The sequence below is a fragment of the Phymastichus coffea genome, unplaced genomic scaffold (genome assembly GCF_024137745.1).
Source record: "Phymastichus coffea isolate CEN01 unplaced genomic scaffold, Cenicafe_Pcof_1.1 PCOF00004, whole genome shotgun sequence".
Classification (NCBI taxonomy): Eukaryota; Metazoa; Arthropoda; class Insecta; order Hymenoptera; family Eulophidae; genus Phymastichus; species Phymastichus coffea.
Window position 1 is genome coordinate 3,917,673 of NW_026706815.1, and position 8,210 is coordinate 3,925,882.

Below are 8,210 nucleotides of genomic sequence, written 5' to 3' on the forward strand. Positions count from 1 at the left end.
TTCTATGATATATGACATGTATGCTAATTTTTAAAGGAATTATTACAACAAAGACTGTATCCACTTTTGTCTCGAAAATAATTTATTATGCATGCACCTATAATAGTAATAGATTGTTCTAAGCAAAATGAATCTTTGAAACAAGCTGCTGTAGATGTATGTCTAGAGATTAAAACAAAAAATGATATACCTGCGGAAACAGCTGCATATCGTTTAATTTTAAAAAATGGGGCCTGAGGCATGGGGTCGGAGGCATCATCCATCCACGTCGATAACTACCGACAAGCGGGGCCTGCATATCGACACACACATACAACGGTCGGCTACAATGCAAACCGTTGATAAAAAATCTGTCGATAAAACATCCCATCGATCGGTAACACGAGATTAATAATGTTACTGACTGCTGGTAAGGCAGGAATAAAAACTCGCCTTGTAAAAGTGGCTTAGAACCTTTATAGCCTGTACTATTCACTCCCTACCACATGTTACCGACTGGAGGAAAGAACTTGGAAAATCGACGGAAAAACGCAGCAAATATGCATGCGAGCAAAATCCACAGATGTATTACACACACAGGCATAATCACAAATACTCCGGGGAAGCTATCGCAGCTGGGGGCGACCAGGAAATCGTAGATGAAGCCGGTGTAATTAGCTGTGCACCATCAACAACATCTTGAACGCCACACACACCGCTGCTGACCACTGGCGAACGTTCTAATGCACACACGCGATACACAACCGAGTGAGAGCGGTCCAGGAGGCGCTCCAGAGACCGGTAGCGAAGCACAATATTCACACTCAGGAGCGAAGACGAAAATTTTGAGGCGCCGGAACAGACTGAGAGGGAGTGAGCGAGACCGATTAAGCATGAGCGAATGAGACAAACTCGATGGTAAGAGTGCTATGAAGATGAATTTACTTATGACTATCATGAAAATAGCGAAATGGATAATGTATACTGCATAATACATAGCGATAATAATGATGTGACTTATAAAGGAAAAGACGGAAATACATATTCGTGATCGCTACAATTCCATAGGGGTACTCATAAGTGACAAATAGTTAGTTTAATTATATCAACGTAATTGACTGATGAAATTTGAACTTCTGACGAACGTGACTAGTGACGTCACGACCAATATGTGAATTAAAATAAAATTTGATTTCCGTCCACACCAAAAATTAGATAAGAGTAAGGGTAGATCTCTCTCATCAATCAATGCTGACCGACTTATTGTTAGTGGGGATCGGGAGAGGGTAAATGGCGATGCGGCAAGAGATAAGATGAAGGCGCTGCTAATATTTTAACTTGCATATTGACAACTGACTGGAATATTCGGAGAGCGCTACCGATATCCGAATTAGTTGTGACGCGATCAAGCGTTGTGCTTGTATTTTTTCCCAATTCCCCCTCTTTCGGCAAGGCACGGTGACCAGCGTTAGGCGCATTTAAGAATGCGCCTAATGTATAGTCTTTGTTTCAGCCGACGGAGATTGCCGAGCGAGACCGAACCGGCCCGAAACTATTAAGTTGACGACGAAAATATATGTGTTAGATAGAGAGAGAGAGAGAGTTAGGGGCGTGCGTGTCTCACGCAGGATTAGGCAGGCGTATGTCGCGAACCAATTAGCGTTAAGACCAATTAATGGTCGCGCGCCGCCTAATAAGTAGGTCAAGTAGGGAGAGAAAGAACGAGGAAGAAGGTGTCGATCGGGGAAGCGAACGAGCGAAGGTTTCCAGTCGATCGGAAGTACAGACGGTAGCTAGTTGATCTGCAGTCAAGACGGTTTAATCGGTCAGTGGTACAGAGTCAAAAGTGCAGTTGAGAACAAAAGTTCAGCCGAACGCACACTCCGCCAAGGAGCCGAGAAGAAACAGAGGACTTTTCCAGCATCTGCTTGTTGCCCAGGGCCGGCCAGCAACACCATCCGCAGGACGCAGCCTGGCCTCGTCGAAGGTCAAGGCTCGTAATCTAATTTCTCTCCTTCTCTCTCTCTCTCTCTCTCTTTCTCTCTCTTCAGCGGTATGGCACAGCGTGTAATCATAAGAATCAGGTAGGTAGCAAGGCGCGGACGCGCCGGGTACCTGCCGTAATTACGGTCGGCGTCATAAATGGTTCAGATAAAGTACCGTCAAGGCGATCCCTCGCCGGGCGGCTTTTTCTTTTAGTTTAAGTAGGCTAAGTCGGTTCGTCGTCATGGCGGTCATCTGTCGGGCGACGCGTGCTGTATGTCTGTTAGATTTGTAAGCGCGATAAGTTCGTTAATTTATTCTCTATTCTGGTATTGTATTAGATGTTAAGAACACCGTTGTTCGTTAGTGTTAAGACGTGTTTGCAACACCGTTGTGATCATTAGGTTAAGAGTTTGTAAAAGCTGGTTATAGGCATAATTTTGCGATTTATTAATGTACGGTATTTTTGAAGTTAAGTGTAATTTCAGTTTGATTTTGATTAGATTAGATATGATTTGAATGCAAATTTTTGTTGTGTACGTCATTTTTAATTACTTTCATTTCTTCACCTTCCCCCCCCCCCCTCCCGTTTCGATTGCTATGAGCGAGTACGCCTCAATTGCCCACCTTTAAAATTGATAACGAACAAGCTTTCGTTACACTCTTACAGAGAGAGCCATTCCGATTACCGTATTCACTGTACCGGGAATGGGTTTATTTGAATTCATTCGAATGCCTTTTGGACTTGCAGGAGCTGCCACTACATTTCAGATGTTGATTGACAAGATAGTTACACCTGAAATGGAGTCTTTTACCTTCCCGTACCTGGACGACTTGATTATTGCTACAGAAACTTTCGTCGACCATGTCAAGTGGCTCAAGTTCGTCCTTATGCCCATTAGCGAAGCACACATGACAATAAATCGCCTCAAATATTGCATCTGCATACCAGAGGTACGCTACTTGGGCGTGTTGGTTAATCAGGATGGGGTCCGTTCGGATCCAGATAAAGTGAGGCCAATTCTTGAGTACCCGACGCCAGCAAACCTCAAGCAGTTGCGTAGGTTTCTAGGCATGGCATCATGGTACCGAAAGTTCATTAGAGACTTCGCTTCTATAGTGGCTCCACTTACTACTCTTACTCCTAAAGATGCGAAGTATAAGTGGGGCGAAGAGCAACAGGCTGCTTTTGAGCAAATAAAGGCTCTATTGGCCACTGCTCCAGTCTTGGCTAGGCTGGACTTTGACGCCCCGTTTACTGTCAAGTGCGATGCGAGTGACACTGGCCTTGGTAGTATTCTGCTCCAACGCGTGGAAGGTGAAGACCAAGTGCTATGTTACGCGAGCCGCATTTTGACTTCTGCTGAACGTCGGTTTTCGGTGACCGAGCGAGAGTGCTTAGCCGTTATATGATCTGTGGAAAAATTCCGACCATACATAGAAGGCTACCACACACAGTAGTCACTGACCATCATAGTCTTGTTTGGCTGAAAAATCTACAACATCCCAACGGGAAACTAGGTCGTTGGTCCCTGCGACTGAAATCCTATGATTTTGATATCGTGCATAGAAAAGGCAAGAATAACGTAGTACCTGATGCACTTTCGTGCATGTTTGAAACTGAAGAAGATCAGCCTGCAGCCATAGCCTCATTGAGCGTGGACAAGGATATTAAAGATCTTGGTACCTTCGCAAAGTTCGACAAGTACTAGACGACCCACGAGCTCATCCCTACTGGAAAAGAGTGGAAGGTCGCCTATATATTTATCGACCTAATCCCGTAGTCGACGATTTGCTGAGATGCGACGACGATGCACGGAAGCTCGTTGTGCCACGCGAGCATCGTGCGCAGATTTTATCTGAATGCCATGAAGAGCCGACAGCAGGCCATCTAGGCCGCTATAAAATGCACGAGCGTGCTGCTCTGCGCTACTACTGGTCCAAGATTTATAAAGATATCGCCCACTATTTATGCCATTGTCAAGTCTGCCAGCAGGTGAAAGTTGAGCAGAAAGCCCCTGCCGGATTAATGGGCAAGCGAATTGTATCGCGTCCATGGGAAATTGTGTTCGAAGACACTATGGGTCCGTTCCCGAAGTCGACCCAGGGATTCTAATACCTACTCATATTCCTGGACTTGTACACTCGATGGGTCGAATGTATACCTATTCGTAAGGAAAACGCCAAAACCAATAAGCGCGCACTAAACCGGGGTACCGGACGTGTTTTTGTCCGACAATGGCACGCCTTTTAAAAATCCGTTAGTGGACGATTTTCTCGAAGCACAGGAAGTTTGGCATGCGACTTGCGCCCCTTATTCGCCCAAAAGTAATGCTACGGAGCGAGTAAATCGGACAATCAAAACAATGATCGCCGCGTTTATCGAGGAATGGTATACTACTTGGGATGTGCATGTAGCTGAATTTTCCTTCGCCTATAACACAGCTATACAAGAAACTATGAAAAGTAGCCCAGCCTTCCTCAACTATAGACGCAGTTTCGAACCTTCTCATTTAGCGTGTCGAGTTGAAGAACGTGCTGTTACTGGTCAACTCGAGTCTGACGCGCTTGCAAAGTGGCGTCGTCGTATGCAAAAGCTCGAAGAATTTAGGGCTAAAGCCCATTAAAACTCCCAATCCGCACAAGCAAGGCAAGAGAACTATTATAATGCGAAGCGACGTGTTTTTCGTTATAACGTCAGAGATAAAATCTAGGTTCGAAATCGCGTGCTTTCCTCTGCAGCACAAGCTGTCGCGGATAAGTTAAGCCCGAAGTATGCTGTACTCCTTCTCGTAACTTCGCGCCTGGGTGTCAACACGTACCAACTCCAAAGTGAAGATGGGGTGGATGTGGGTACAGCCGCCGTATGCGATCGCAAACCTTGCTACGTCGAGCAAAAGTTTCCCGATGAAGCAGCAGACGATGATTCCCCATGACCGTGCTTCGAGCCCTGCCGACTCTAGTAAAACACATGCGACAACAGCACCGAAAAGACGAGGTCGACCGCGCGGCTCCAAAAAAGTCATGCCAGCGATAGTTGTCACATTACCGTGACGTTTTTGCTCTAAAAGGTAACCCTGCCAGCGAGACTAACAATTACAACCGCCGGTCTTTTTCTTTCTTTTGTTTTGCTTCGTTTGTTTTGCTTTTTCACTTTCGCATGCTTGCTTGACGCTTTATAGTACATATATTTATCCTTGTTGGGATCCTCTAATTCGTCTTCTATTTTCTTCAGCAGCATTATGGCCATGACCCCCAAGAAGTCAGTCCTCCTGTGGGAGGGGTACCTTGACAAGGTCCAGTCTTTCGTAGCTGGGTTATTGAATGCTCTAGGGCCCACGTCACCATTGAATACCGGAGTAACGTTTGAAGATATCTTCGAGCTGATCGGCCGGCTTAATGCCACGGTAGAAACCGCGATACCGGTTGGCCAACGGGCCATCGCCGCCGCTGAGGAACCAGCACCAAGCTCGAGCACCAAGAAGCCGGATGTTATTGACCAGATGGCCCGCATCCACGAGATGCTGCAGACCCAGCTGGAAGATCCAGAGGAAGAGTCCACGGCTAAACCAACTCCCGAAGTGCGCTATTGGACTGCTCTCCAAGAAGAGTGGGCTCCGCTGGAGGCGAAAGCCTGAGCAGCCCGGCGTGCCCATATAGCGGCTGCCGCCGAAGAGGACGCGGCTTATGCCAGCGTCCTTGAGTTTGCTGAGCGCCACAGAGGACGTGCATGGACACTAGCCGGTGACTTTATAGACTGGGTCCAGGGGGCGGTAAACCTCAGGAAGGTACTCGAGGCGACCACAACCCAATGGCGGACAGAAAGAGAGCAGCACCGCGAGACGGAAAGAGAGAATCAGGAGCTGGAGAAAGAAAGAGCTGCTAAAAAGAAGGAGATTGAAGCCATCCAAGCTCAGCTGGCTGAGCTCCGCAAGAAGCAAGAGCTTCTCTAGCGCGAGACTCGGGCCCGGGGATCTCAAGCATCAACCCGAGACCGGGCCGGTACTCACCCAGCTGCAGCTACGACTTGCCCTGCAGAACCGCTCCGTTCCACAGCCTCGACAGCCCAGCGCCCCTGTGACCGATGGGCCGGTCCACGTAAGAACTTAATCAACAAACGTTATTGCAACGTTTGTTATTTAACGGACGTTGCACAAGCCTCCAGCAGTCTAAACGCCGCCATCCATTGCCAGATACTTTTATGATTAAGTATTCCGGTTTTGTCGCTCTCCGCCCGAAGATAGGAAATTTCATTGGCCGCATAAGCGCGAAATGTCCTATGCTTCAACGAGGATATTTCCTATGCCTCAATTTCGTTCGACATAGACGCCATAATTTCTTTGTAAGAGAGAGAGAGAGCAGGTATGAAGCCTATGGTTCCTTTTTTATTTTCCTATTTCATGTAGTACATTTTACTATCTATTAATGTTCCTATCTTATATATTTCAGTCTAATTTAATATTAATAAATTTATTTTTCTACACACATGATATATTTTATTTATCAACCCTATAGAGAGAGAGACCAAGGTTTCGCACCGGTACGCCCTGGCTACCTGTGACTAGGGAACGGGCATATAACGAGTGTGAGTGATACTCGTTATGTCTCTTTCTCCCATGTCCTAACTTATATAAGTCAAATGTATTTAACATGTCATTTAAGTTTTATTGGGCTGAAGCAAGGTAGATAAGAGAGAGAGAGAGAGAGAGAGAGAATCGGACAGAGAGAGAGAGAGAGAGAGAATCGGACAGAGAGAGAGAGAGAGAGAGAATCGGACAGAGAGAGAGAGAGAGAGAGAGAGAGAGAGAGAGAGAGAGACGGTTCGACTATCGAACGTGCGGACCGCGAGGAGGGCGCTCGATTTTCTTGGTGCGACAGATTGGGCGACTGGTCTTCAACGTGAGCGCACGCATTTAGCTATCAACACGATATTCGTGCCTTGAGACTGTGAATCCTTGACAACGTGAATTAAGAGTGCGCAGTTGTGAGAGACATCAAACTGAAAAAGCGTGAGAGTGTGGAGTGTGTGGAGTGACGGCCTTCTGCTACCGGCGCCAGACTATTCGGGCTTATAGTTTGTTAATAGTAGTTTGTCAATCGAGCGCCTACTGCATGCCGACTTCCACGAGGCAGCGACTTGTAAGTACTGCTGCATACCTCATCTCTCTCTCCTAATTCATCTTCCTGCTTTCTCTCTCTCTCCTTTTGTTTCGCCGCTCTTATATTATTTTTGTGTTATTATTTACCCGTTTATACTAATAAATAACACGTTTGTCTTCTTAACGTGCGTCTCTATTATTCCGTCCTTCCACCTATCCTCTCGAACTTTCAATTTCGCGTTTAGGGGTGCGGGTCTAGCGCCGCAACCTAGCATTGGAGCCACGACGCCCCGACAATACCTGACGAGCCGAGCTGTTCCTGTCTAACCGTGCCCGGATTCCTGTATCTCTATCATCGACTTATCGTTATCAATTAATTATTATGTTAATGGGACAGTTCCCCGTTACAGTATATTCACAGAAGAAAACAGGATTCCACATGACCTAATAAGAATAATAATAATAATAAGAAAAATAAGTTTCATTTATTTATATAAACTACAAGCGAGTTTTTATTTATATTAAAACGTAATTTTTATGTAATTCAAAATACTTTTGTTTATTTAACTTATTTACATTTTATTACATAATAATATAGTTACTAGAGTTAGAGTAGGTGAAGATACTTATAAATTTAGAGATAGATATAGTCCATTCGTTGTTAAGACTTTGAATTAGAAGATTTCAGTATTGCTTTAACTTCCATTTTCATTTTGTTCTATATATAAATATATAACGGCTTAAAATATACTATTTAACCATATTTTCATTAAAATATTCGTATTTAAGAAATTGATTTTAGAGATAATCTTAGAGATATTGTAATTATTATTAGATTAGTTAGAGTGTATATGTACGAGGATGAATGAATAAGTCCTTAGAAAAAGATAGAAAAACAATTTTTTTTGGTAGATTTTTTTATTTTTCAACATAATCTCCTTTTAGCTCGATACAATTTACCAGCCATCCTTCAAATTTAAACCATCAAAAAAAAAAAAAAAAGATTTTGGAAGTTTTTCAAAATAGCCATTTGTGTTATGACCTCCTCGTTAGAGATCAATCGTTGTCCGGCAAGCCATTTTTTTAGGTTTGGGAATAAAAAAAAAGTCAATAGGGGCCAAATCTGGTGTATACCGTGGATGGTCTACT